We start from the raw sequence: 13,111 nt of genomic DNA on the forward strand, positions 1-13,111 counted from the left end.
GACGCGACGAGTTTGACGTCACGGCTTCACAGCTCTTCACTGATTGGCCGGTGCGCTGTCTACAACTTCGGGGGTCCTTGCAAACCGTCTAGTGTATTTTGATTCCTGACCTAGTTGCTGGAGAGAAATGAAACTGAGCGGAGACACTAGGTGGCACCAGCCTGGATAACGATGTATTCCTTTGATTTTAGAAAAGTAATTCTATTCTGAATACAACCAAATGAAAAGAAACTGCCAGAATACACTTACTCAAAATGAGTGTTCAGAACACGTATTCTCGGTACATGTATTCAGTTACCCCCCAACACTGTAAATTCGCACATACGCAAGTGTGCCAAGTGTTTTGCTCAAGGACACAATGTCAGAATTCACAGGTCAGAGCTGGGATTGAAGCTCTATGGTCTGAGCTAGTTCTATTGTTATGTCAGATGGAACAGCAGGAGGCCAAATATCTGTATCGGTCGATATCAATACTCTTCAGTTCATCAGATTTGTCTAAAATGGAAAATAAAGATATGGATATATGGATGTGTGTTGTACACAATTTCTGGTCTTTGTAATATATTTTTAAAAGCAAAATATTGGTATTGCCAAAAGCTGCAGGTCAAATATCAGTATTGGACAATACTGATACTCCACAGATTTGTCTTTTTGAGCAAAATCATGAGTAAAAATAAGTAAAATATATATGGATATATGTTTATACAATTTCTGGTCCTTGTAATGGATTTTAAAAGCAAAATATTGGTATCGCCAACAGCTGCAGGCCAAATATCGGTATCAACTGTTATTGATAGTCCTCTGTTCATCAGATTTGTCTTTTTGAACAGACTCATGAGTAAAAATGGAAACAGAAGAGACTTATATAGATGTATGTTTACACAAAGCAAAATATTGGTACTGGTATTCGCAAAAGCAGCAGGCCAAATATCGGTATCGGTCGATATCAGTACTCCTCAGTTCAGCAGATTTGTCTTTTTTTGAACACACTCATGAGTAAAAATGGAAACAGAAGAGTCATTATATAGATGTATGCAGGCCAAATATCGTTTATCAGTAAATTAGCTCATTTCTATTATTGAATTCAGTGAAGTGTTTTGCTCAAGGACACATTGGCAGAATTCACTGGTCAGAGCCTCCTCCGCCCGTGACCCCACATCTGTTCCTACAGCGTGTCCCTGCGTTCCAGCCCAATGGGATTCCCAGTGATCCGAGCAGCGGTCCGAGCCAACACCCGCCATTCCCAGCCGGTCCAGACGTCGTTCTTTTGTTCAGTCAGGTCGGATCACGTCTAAGGACTCTCCGAAGGATTGTGATGTTGTTTTCAGAAATTAAAATGTCGGAAGTGTCACGGATGGAGACGGGGCTTTCAGGTGTGCAGGGGTTTTAATAATAGCAGGAGCTGTCATGAGAGCGCTGGGGTTTCAAAGCAGAAGAAGACAACAGGAGTCTAATTAGGGCAAAGAGATGTTGTGCGTTTGGTTCAATGTCACAAAGGAACGGCAATATTTTTAACATCAATAATTGAATATTATCCGGGCGATCCACTGTGTTTTTAAACTCCATACAGAATCATTTGGATCATTATAGTCCTGAAATTGTCAATCTATACTGAACAAAAGGTAAAATGTCACTTAAAAACTACAGCTTCATGACATCACAAGGTGAAACGGAGCATTTTGAGGTTTGGAGATGTAGACAGACTAATAATAAAGGTTATTCAAACATGTGCGAATGAAACAAAATGCAAATCCAGGTATGAAATGTCATAAATTTTAGACTCCATCAAGTAGGAGTGTAACGGTACATGTATTCATGCCGAACCATTTCGGTACGGGGCGATCGGTTCGGTGCAGGTTTGTGCACGAGTGAATTCGCGCAATTTGTGTGTGTTTACATTCCGCCAATACGTGTGCAGCAAGTGTTTTGAAGGCTCGGCTCTTTAATATTCACCAGGGAACTCGTCCGTGATTGGGGTGGCAGTGTTTCCCGCGGCGCTTTATAGTTAGGGCGCCCACCTTGACAACAATTGCCCCCCGCCTTGACTACGTCCCTCCAAACCACGTGAATCCTCGCAAAACTACAGTCGTCGCGCCCTGGTCCTCACTTTCGCCTTTCGTCGACACGTAATCTCCTCTTCCCCACCCCCCGCTCCTACCAGCAGATCTGCACACGTTGTTTTTTTTCTGGCTAAAATATGAAACTGAGTAAAACTTCAAGCTGGAACTGTTAGTGCTGCACTTTACTTTTAGAAAAGTTTTGTTTACTGTTTACAAGGAACTTTTTTTTTTTTTTTTTTAAATAATATTTCATACATTTGTTGCTTATTTGAGAATATTTTATTTAATTTATTAGTATTACCAAGCAGCACTTTGCATTTATTTTATTTTCCCGTTTGTATAATGTCAAAACAAATTGTTGGTTCATTAAACACACAAATTAAAAAATAAAAGCAAATGGTTTAGAATTTTGTTCCCATACTGTACCAAAAATGAACCAAACCATGACCTCAAAATTTTTTTCAAATTTTTTGTGTACCGTTACACCCCTACCATCAGGCTCTAAGTATCAATCTGTGGGTTTTGATGCTTAAAGGTGTAATGCGTAACTTTTCTGGTGGAAATACGGCACCTGCTTGTCTCCATGGAGATGTTATTGCTTTGTCTGGAATGTTCCACTGTAGAGCATTAAAGTTATCCATCTCTTCTCGACAAACGGGCGGCACCACTAAGCCAAGTTACAGGTCAGATCTGTGTAGAGGCGACCGCACTCACGGTAAGAATGCACGTTTTTCAAGTGTTTTTTAGCAACAACACCAACTATAGTGAAATAAATGCTAGATAGATACATTTAACGCCATACTGTGGAACATGACTGACGAAGTAATATCTCCACGGTGACAAGCAGGTCAAGAAAAGAAAAGTTCCGCAGTGCACCATTAAGACGTATGGCCAAACACATTCAATTAAACATGGGCGAGAACATACTTACTCTAATGATCATTCGAGTGTGCACGGCAAATGGTAAATGGTCACCTTCAAGGCACTCAGAGCGCTTTACATCACGGAACCACTCACCCATTCACACACACACTCACTCATCTCACCCCCCAGTGTGCGCAGACCCCGGGGGAGGTGGGTTAAGTGTCTTGCCCAAGGACACAACGACGGCATTCATCCGTGGGAGCTGGAATCGCTGGATCTGAACGCTCAACCAATTATGTTTATGTCTAGAGAAGAAATTTGAACCACCAACCTTCGGATCAGTGGACAAACGCTCGACCGACTGACCTCCCATCGCCAGATCGCTGTAAATTACTGTTTTACTCTGCACCAGGGGCCTTAAATACATATAATTATTTAACATTTAATTCATAATTTACTAATAAATATATCATATGGAAGTAAAAAGAGCATTTTTAACTACAAATTGTGGCACTAGTATCTATACCACCAGTCAAAAGTTTGGACACAACATCTATTTCAGTCTTATATATTAAGATTTAAGATTTTTTTTAATTTATTTATTTTTTTAATCTTACTTTATAGTTTATAAAGCATAGCCCCTTGAGATGTACAGTGTCCCAAAAATGTTGACATAATTTCCCAGGCCAATAATTTTGACAATTCTTGGTGAAATAACGTCAAATTTCACAGGATGTATAGAAACACATCAAGATTTTATATTTAGAATATTTTATTTTGCGTCTTGGAAGCTGCTCACACAGTCACCCAAGGCTGTGCAGCTTTCAATGCAAAATTTGGAAAAAACTACACCATGCTGCACCATTGGCCTCAAATACCCATAATTTTTTAACAAGTAATTCATAATTTACTAATTAATATATTGTACAGAAGCAAAAAAGAGCATTTTTAACTACAAATTGACGTATTGGAATTTATACTGCCAGTCAAAAGGTTTGGACAGGACTTCTATTTCGATGCTTTTTTTTTTCTCCTTTATTTTTACAATTTATTTATTTATTTATTGTATTTTATATATTTATTATTATTATTATTATTATTATTATTATTATTATTATTATTATTATTATTATTATTATTATTATTTTGTTTAAGTTTTTTCTACATTTGACATAGATACAGAAGACAAAAAGATATATGGATGAAGCACAGAAAACATTAGAAATAACTCAACAAAGAAAAGGGTGGCTACTTTGAAGGAGGATTTGAATATAAAATACAAACAAAACTAAACATTTCAAAAGTTATTCACCTTTTTTTTATTTGCTACATAATTCAATATATCTTACTTCATATATTTGATGTCTTCTTTGTGAATATCAAATGTAGAAAGTAGTAAAAAATAAACAGAAAAAACACTGAACGAGAGAGTGTGTCCAAACCTTTGAGGATTTGGATATAAAATATAAACAAAACAAAAAATGTAAACCGTTATTTACCTTTTTTATTTGTTAAATATTTCAATACGTCTTACATTATATATTTGAAATATTCTGTGTGTATAAAATGTAGAAAATAGTAAAAATAAAGAGACAAAACATTGAACGAAAGAGTGTGTGTCCAAACCTTTGAGGACTTGAATATAAATATAAAACAAACAAAAAATGTAAACCGTTATTTACCTTTTTTATATCACATATTTGAGGTCTTCTGTATGTATCAAATGTAGAAAATAGTAAAAATAAAGAGACAAAACATTGAACGAAAGAGTGTGTCCAAACCTTTGAGGACTTGAATATAAAATATAAACAAAACAAAAAAATTAAAAGGTTATTTACATTTTTTATTGGCTACATAATTCAATATATTTTGCTTTATATATTTCAGGTCTTCCGTATGAATATCAAATGTAGAAAGTTGTAAAAATAAAGAGAAAAACCAAGATTGTGTCCAAACCTTTGACTGAAATTGTACCTTGAATCTGTATTCCTGTTAACACATTTGAACATGAGTACTTGTCCTTGAATAATGGCTGAAAAACATAAACATTTTACACTGAAATTAAATGTTTATAGTCAGAGGACAAGCCCTTTACAGTGTCTCTTTAAACTTTACAATAACCAGCGTAAACCTGTAAACTTGACAGACAGCGCCGCCGTGGATCCTTATAATTTTCCGCAGCAGTGAACACATTTGGAAACCTCCACGTTTACAGTCAGGGAACGTTTACAGTCATCTTGGAACTCCAGCTACTGAAGCCGTAAAATCTCTATGAAAACAGCAGGTCGAGAACATAAAAGTTGCACAGTCCAGCTTTAAGAGATCCAGCCAAACACATTCAATTAAACATAGTAAGAAAGTACTTATTCTAATGATCATTCAAGTGTGGACTGTGAATCCTCGTACATTACGCTACGCTGCGCCAGTGCACATAATTCTTTAAAATGTAATTCATATTTAACTTACAAATACGTTATATGGAAAAGTAAGAAGAGTGTTTTAACTGGTATATAAGTAAAAAAAAAAATAAAAATAACTTAAATAACAAAAAAAATAAAATAAAATAAAAAGACCAAAAAAGGGTGGCTTGAGAATATAGAATGTAAAAAAATAAAAAAAAATAAAAAATAAAAAAATAATAATAATAATAATGAAAACTTTAACTTTTTTTTTCTTCTGTATGTATATAAAATGTCGACAGAAGTAAAAATATAGGAAAAAATAAACCTGAACAAGAGCGTGCGTCCAAACTTTTGACTGCACCGAATCTATATTTCTGTTTTCGCGTTTGAAAACGAGTACTTGTCCTTGAACAATGCAATCAATAAAATATAAAAATTTATACTGAAATCAAATGTCTCTAGTCAGAGGTTAAGCCCTTTACAGTGTCTCTTTTAACTTTACAGTAACGTACACCCAGCGTAAACCTGAAAACTTGACAGACAGTGCCACATTTCAGTGTTTCCAGCAGAAAATTGGTTAGTCAAGGTGGGATGGCGGAGATACTGTGTCAGAGAAAGGCAAAAATGAGGACAGGGGCATGACAATAATAGTTTTGAGAAGATTCACGTGGTTCGTAGTCAAGGCAGGGGGCAACTGTTGTCAAGGTGGAAGCCCTAACTATAAAGCACTGCGGGGTACACTGTCTTCTCTTAAGCCGTGTTCACACAGCAAACGTCTGGCACGAACAAATCGCACCAAACGCCCCTAGTTTGCCACTTGACGTTTTTGAGTAATTTGCTTCATTTGCATGTCCAGGAATGCTCAAGTTTGGGAATTTGGTAGTAAATAGTAAATCCGCTCTATTCGCCGTGTTCCCTCCAGAAGAATCAACTGCAGCTGCATGGAGTCCTCTGCCTCTGCTGTTTTCAATTTGAAAAATGGCGGACTTGGACTACATCGAGCAGGGTCCCAGCCTGCATTGACCAAACTGGGACCAGACAGGGACTGAGACCTGGACTGAGACCAGGACCAGAGTAAAGGAGAGGGGGATAGAGATTGGTGTAGGTCCTGCTCTGTTGAGCTTATTCAGGTCTCTGTACTGGCTCAGGTTGGTGTCATAAAATATAGACTCATGGTGTCTCCTCCATGCTGAATGAACGTCACTTCTGTCTCAGCTTGATACATCACTATCTGAACACGGTTGAAGTGATTTGATTTGGTTGAAGTGACACTAATATTCACAGAAAGTTCAAAATTTCCAACTTTGGCGAATTACGTGAGCCCCTCCCTTTTGGGAATTCGCACGTCAACCCAGTTTCACAAATTCGCGCCGCTCATTTCGCCTATTCGCGCCACTCAAAACGCTCAAAATGTGTGAATCGTGGCATCCAATTTGCATCACTCGAGCATCAACACACCTTTTTACATAGGGCTAACAAATCTTTCGCCTTGTTCCTACCAGACAAGTGTAGTGTGAACACGGCTTTATAAAGACACAACATGCACTATGGAATCAGCATTAAAAACAAGTATTTGTCCTTTAACAATGGAAGAGCAGTCTATAAAATATACAATTTTACACTGAAATTAAATGTTTATATGGCAAAAGCAGAATTTAAATTTGTCAACTGGACAAAAGTTTATTTTTGTCGAATACGTTTCGCAGCAAATCCAAACAGCTTCTTCAGTTCCGGTCAAAAATGCTGGTGGACACTTCCTTATATCTGCATGAAGGGAGGAGCTAACTACACTGAAACTACTCTTAAATGTTTGTAGTCAGATTTACAGTTTACAGTTTCTCTTTAACCTTTACAGTAACGTAATTCCAGCATAAACCTGTAAACTTGACAGACGGCGCCACCGTGGATCCTCCCTGACGTTATAAAGACACAACCCGCAGTTATACAATTTTCCGGACTTGTGAACACATTTGGCAACATCCGCGTTTACAGTCAGGGGCGGCCATCTTGGAACGCCGGCTAAAATTACACCTGACACGACGGGAGAAGAAGAACCGGCGACAGGTGCGGCAGAAAGCACGGCTCATTCATCACTGTAATTTAGCGGCTCTGAACGGCTGCACGGTCCGCTCCTGCCTCCCCGTATTCTGCGGCTGACAGCTGAAAGCACTCCCCTCTCACCTGTCAGAAACTGTTCATTAGGATGTCTCCAAACTCCACCGGACAATGGCGGCGATCACATGTAAATGCGGCTGGAAATGCGGGGAGAATGTTCCACTTCTGGCAATTATTGGTTATTTTTAGAGCTGCTGTGTTACAGATTTTGTTTTTGTTCCAGTACCGATACGAGATTGAAACTGTGGACTGTAGGCTGTAGGTTGTGCTCACGTGACGTCGCTACATGAATGTCTATGGCTGAATTGAGCTGAGGACAGGTTAGAATTCTATGGGGAATGTAATTACTGTAATTACGATCCAGCTACACGGAACGAAAACTGGCACAAAGTTCAATGTCTCAGGGTTCCCACTCTTTTTCACTCACAAAATTTCAAAGCTTTTCTGAGACTTTTTCATGACCTAAAGTGAATTTTCCATTTCTTTACGGCACCTACATGTGTAGAATTGACCATATGAAATGTTAACGCTTTCCACTCACTTTATGGTTTGGGATTATAGTTTTTAAACATTCAAAATACTGTTTTGTCGTCTCTTTTAAACGAAAGGCGCAGACGTTCGGAAATAATCATAACAGCCTAATGAGGACTTAACAGAACGATGTAGTTGTGTGAAAGAGATACTAAAATCCCATGACTTTTCCAAAACTTTGATTGAATTTCCAAATTTCTATGATTTTTCCAGGATTTCCATGACCGTGGGAACCCTGATGTCTGTAAACCAATATCACAATAGAATAAATTCTTTCTACAATAGCTTCAGAAAGCGGTGCCATTATTCGATCATAATCATAAGCGAGTTAATATGAATATTTTAACAAGGTTCAGTGCAGCAGTTACACACAGAGAGAGAGAAGACAATTTTCCAATGTAAAGTCAATTGGAGTTGATGGAGCCAAAAGCGCCTTCATGTTATGTCCGTTTATATACACAATCTACAGTCAAAAGCCATCAAATAATGATAACGTTAAAAGGTACAATGCACCTCTCCTGTTAAGGTTAAAGTATATTGTGTGCTGTTCCTGTCTTATACATAAAAATACAAAATCTGACACAGTGAAAAAAAACAAAAAAAGAAAACTTAAGTTATAGACCCCTGACCATCATCTGAAATTATGACATCAACAAATTCTAGACTTTCTAATGAAATAAATGTGTATGTATATATACTGTATTTTCCAGGCTATTAGATCCAGCGCCCTATACATTGCTGTTATCACATTTAAAAACAAGTATTTGTCCTTCAACAATGGAAGAGCAGTCTATGAAATATACAATTTTACACTGAAATTAAATGTTTACCGTATTTTCCGGGCTATTGGGCCTCCAACCGCATCAAAAAACGACCGCGCGCCCCACAATCCAGAGCGCCCCATACACGAATCCACTCGGGTGTCCCAGCACGACTTCAGTGAACTACAAAGCCGCAAACACACACAGAACACACAAACACACACGGAGCAGACAGCGACCGCACAGCGAAAAACACCCACAGACACACTCGTCACTCCACGCCGACGAGGAACGGAACGGAGGAACGAACCGAAAAAGCGAGTGCAATGTGCCACTTCTAGACACGACTGAACAACTGAGTCACTGCGAACACGCCGACAATCCGTTGGTCCCAGACAGCACCCTCCCTACACGCCACAACTGAACAAAGCCCAGAGTCACCGTGAACGAACAAACAAACAAAACCACTCACCCATGCAACTGTTGTGTTTCATTTAAAGTCTGGTGCGGTTTATTTGTGAAAAAAGTTCGAAAATAAACCATTTAATGACAGTGCGTCTTATAATCCAGAGCCTAATAGCCCGTAAAATACAGTATTAAGATTTTTTTTTTATAAAGCATAGCCCCTTGAGATGTACAGGGTGTCCCAAAAAATGTTACATAATTTCGCAGGCCAATAATTCTTGTTGAAATAACTTCAAATTTTCACAGAATGTATAGAAACAGATCAAGATTTTATATTTAACGTTTTATTTTTGTTCTGTTTTCAGGTTGAGACATGCAGTTCACTACCAAACTGAAGTCATTTTGTTTTAGAACAGGAACTTACCCTACAGCAAAATGTAAAAATGGGTAAGGTACAAACCCGAGGCACTTCGACTGAATATATTAAAAGACTCCAACGGGTTTGTACCTTACTCATTTTTAAATGGGTCATTTTTTGTTCTATGACCAATGTTTTAATTAACCCTCGTAGCGCACCTGTACTGTTATTTTTTACTATTTTAAGACCCAGTGAAGCGCTCTAACTCTCCTTCTGTATCTAGAAGTCATTTTGCTCATTTTTGTCTTTAAATCTGCTCGCACACAGTCACCCAAAACTTTGCAGCCTCAATGCAAAATCTGGAAAAACTTTACCAACTGGCAACACAAATTTGGACTTGGTACCAAAAATTCAAAAAGAGAAAAGCTGCTTATGGAGGGCTAAAGGATCTGGTACGCCAAACCGTCATTCGAGGATTCTGGGTTTCCAAACTTGTTCTCCTTAAGGACGTCTTGGGGCTTCGCAAGAGTTTTTCACGACCTTTTCTTCTGATGATGGTCGACCAAATCCTTTAGAGGTTTCAGTTTGAATGTAAGGTTTAGTTGGATCCAAGGTAAACGTTGGTCAGTCACATGTTTGCATTTGATTAAGTTTTAAATCCTGGGCACCATTCGCTTCCATAAATACACAATTTTACTCACAAAATATGAGTTCAGTCATAATTTTAGAGCTTGAAACACAACCAGAATGTCCAAAATAAATCCGCTGATTACAGAAAGAGGTGTGAGAAACCATCAGCCAAATTTTGACCACTACTTAAACGCAGTGTTGGGGAGTAACAGATTACATGTACCGGAGTTACGTAATCAGAGTACAAATTATGAGTAACTGTATTCAGTTACAGTTACTGTTTCAGTGAGTGGTAATTGGATTACAGTTACTTTGTTGAAATAAATCGATTACAGGTGCGGTATTTTCCTGTTTTCACATTTTGGGCTATATCCCTTTTTTTTCCCTTTTTTTTTTTTTTTCCGGTAATTCCACTCATTCCCAGAAACTAAACCTGTTCTAAACTAGATCTAAACCAAGTCTAAAACCAGGACTAAAACCAGGTCTAAACCAGGACTAAACCAAGGCTAAAACCAGGACTAAAACCAGGTCTAAACCAGGACTAAACCAGGACTAAACCCGGACTAAACCCGGACTACAACAGGACTAAAAGCAGGTCTAAACTAGATCTAGACCAGGTCCAAAACCAGGTCTAAAACCAGGTCTAAAACCAGGACTAAACCAGGACTACAACAGGACTAAAAGCAGGTCTAAACTAGATCTAAACCAGGTCTAAACCAGGTCTAAAACCAGGACTAAAACAGAACTAAAAGCTGGTATAAACTAGATCTAAACTAGATCTAAACCAGGTCTAAAACCAGGACTAAAACCAGGTCTAAACCAGGTCTAAAACCAGATCTAAACCAGGACTAAAACAGGATTTAACAGGACTAAATCATGCTGCGTGGACGTGTCCCCTGCTCTTCTATCAATAATATTTTTAATACGGTTAAGACTTCCTCGTTTTTGTTTCTCTACAGCAAATCAAGTAATCCAAAGTATTCAGATTACGTTACTCACTTTAAATAATTTAATGGATTATGCTACAAACTACATTTTGGGGAAATCTGTAATCTGTAATCTGTAGGTAAATACATTTTAAAAGTCACCTTCCCAACACTGCTTAAACCTGATCACACAGATTGAGCCGTGTTATATCATAGCGGGATAAGCTTGGGCGTCCAAACCAGTCGACCAAGACTTTTCCAGCTAATACCGTGAATCTTTAGTCTTTAGCCTAGCGTATTAGCCTTGCGTATTAGCCTTGTGCATTAACATACTGGCGGAGAGCGAGCAGATTTAACTGGAGTGGAGGGGGGGTGATAATTGATGGCGCGCAAACTGGAACAGATGATTTCCAAAGCTCATAAACACATTTGCCTTGTGTCTGGTGCTCGGCGTCTGCGTTCGTTTAGCGGGCTGTAAAAATATGCGGGATTCTGATAAATATTAATACTCCGCTGCAACAGAAAATGTCAGTATTGTTGGCGCGGTTACGATCACGAAGGGGCTGATATCGGCGAGCGGGTTGTCAAAACGTTCCAAGATTTTCCGTCGGTATTGAAAGTGTCATCAAAAAGGATCGATTCTCAACATAAATGATCAAAACTTACAGTAATAAAAGAAATAAATGCTTTTAATCACATTTTAATCAAAAGGTTTAATCAAAGTACATTATTAAAGATGCAACGTGTAACTTTTCTGGTAACTGATGTGATGATTGGTGCTTGGAATGTTCCACAGTACAGCATTCAATTTGTTTATCTTGTATTTTTTCGATCTAGATGCTCAAAAACATGGCTTGGAAAACAGAAATTCTTAGTGTGACTGTGACTTTCTTCCAAAGATTTGAAGCTAACTGGAGGCTCTGCTCTGTCTGAAGCTCACGAAGTCACAATTTGACGAGAAAACGGTCTGATTTCGTGGAACTACAGCAGGCGAGTTCATTTTTAGTCACTTTCGGCGTTTTATGTAAAATCAAACAATGAACTGGGGCCATGAACACTTGTATTGATCACAGATTCCTGAAAATGAGTTACCAAAATCCATTTCTTGTTTTTATAAGTTCTCTGACATTTGGCAGTGTTTGCTTATGTGCACTTTGTATCACCACACTACTCCACCATAGACAAACATACATACATAACCCCTCAGCATGACGCAAAGCGAAGTATCTGTAAAGTGCTGCTCCAGTCTTTTTCTATATCTATATGAATGGTCGATTATTGTTATGGGCAAGCAAGAAATATCAGACCAAAAAAAACCCAGACTACTGTTCTAATTACCGTATTTTTCGGACTATAAGGTGCACTTAAAAACCTTTAATTTTCTCAAAAATCGACAGTGTGCCTTGGTAAATGGTCACATTTTTCTATAGCGCTTTTCCACCTTCAAGGCACTCAAATTGCTTTACAACAAGGAACCACTCACCCATTCACACCCACACACACACACCAGTGTACGCAGACACTGTGGGCAAGGTGGGTTAAGTGTCTTGCCCAAGGACACAACGACACATTCATCTGTGGGAGCTGGAATCACACCAGCCAACCTGTGGGTCAGTGGATCTGACCGCTCAACCTGTGATTCGAGCCTACCAACCAACCTTTAGATCAGTGGGCGAATGCTCTACCAACTGAGCTACTGCCGCTTTATAATCCGACGCGCCTTATGTATTAATTCTGATTGTGCTTACTGACCTTGAACTGATTTTATGTGCTACACGTTGCTCAAAATTCTGTCAAAATGTTACGAAGCTGCACCGCTTGATGGATTGTCGGAGTATTATGGCTACTGTAGTCAGGAGCCTCGCGAAGTAACTTAATCCGACAGAAGCTGAACGCATCAGCGCACAGGGAGCGGTCTGTTTTTTCAGCGCTTATAGTTTATGCAAATTAGCCATGTGACTTAAATTTTTGTTTCCGTAAAACGTAAACAAGTGTGCGCAAAGCTGCATTAAACACATTATTACTCAATGTATATTTGAGTCCTCCTCGTAGGAAACAA

General features: G+C 38.5%; 1 protein-coding gene across 1 annotated transcript in view; it reads right to left on the reverse strand.

Moving 5' to 3' along the window:
• Positions 1–13,111, reverse strand: part of thsd7aa (thrombospondin, type I, domain containing 7Aa) — a 437,777-nt gene that overhangs the window by 209,483 nt on the left and 215,183 nt on the right. The gene's annotated exons all lie outside the window — the stretch shown is intronic.

Source organism: Boleophthalmus pectinirostris, unplaced genomic scaffold (assembly GCF_026225935.1).
Source record: "Boleophthalmus pectinirostris isolate CB_2022bp ecotype Guang Dong unplaced genomic scaffold, ASM2622593v1 HiC_scaffold_21, whole genome shotgun sequence".
NCBI lineage: Eukaryota > Metazoa > Chordata > Actinopteri > Gobiiformes > Gobiidae > Boleophthalmus > Boleophthalmus pectinirostris.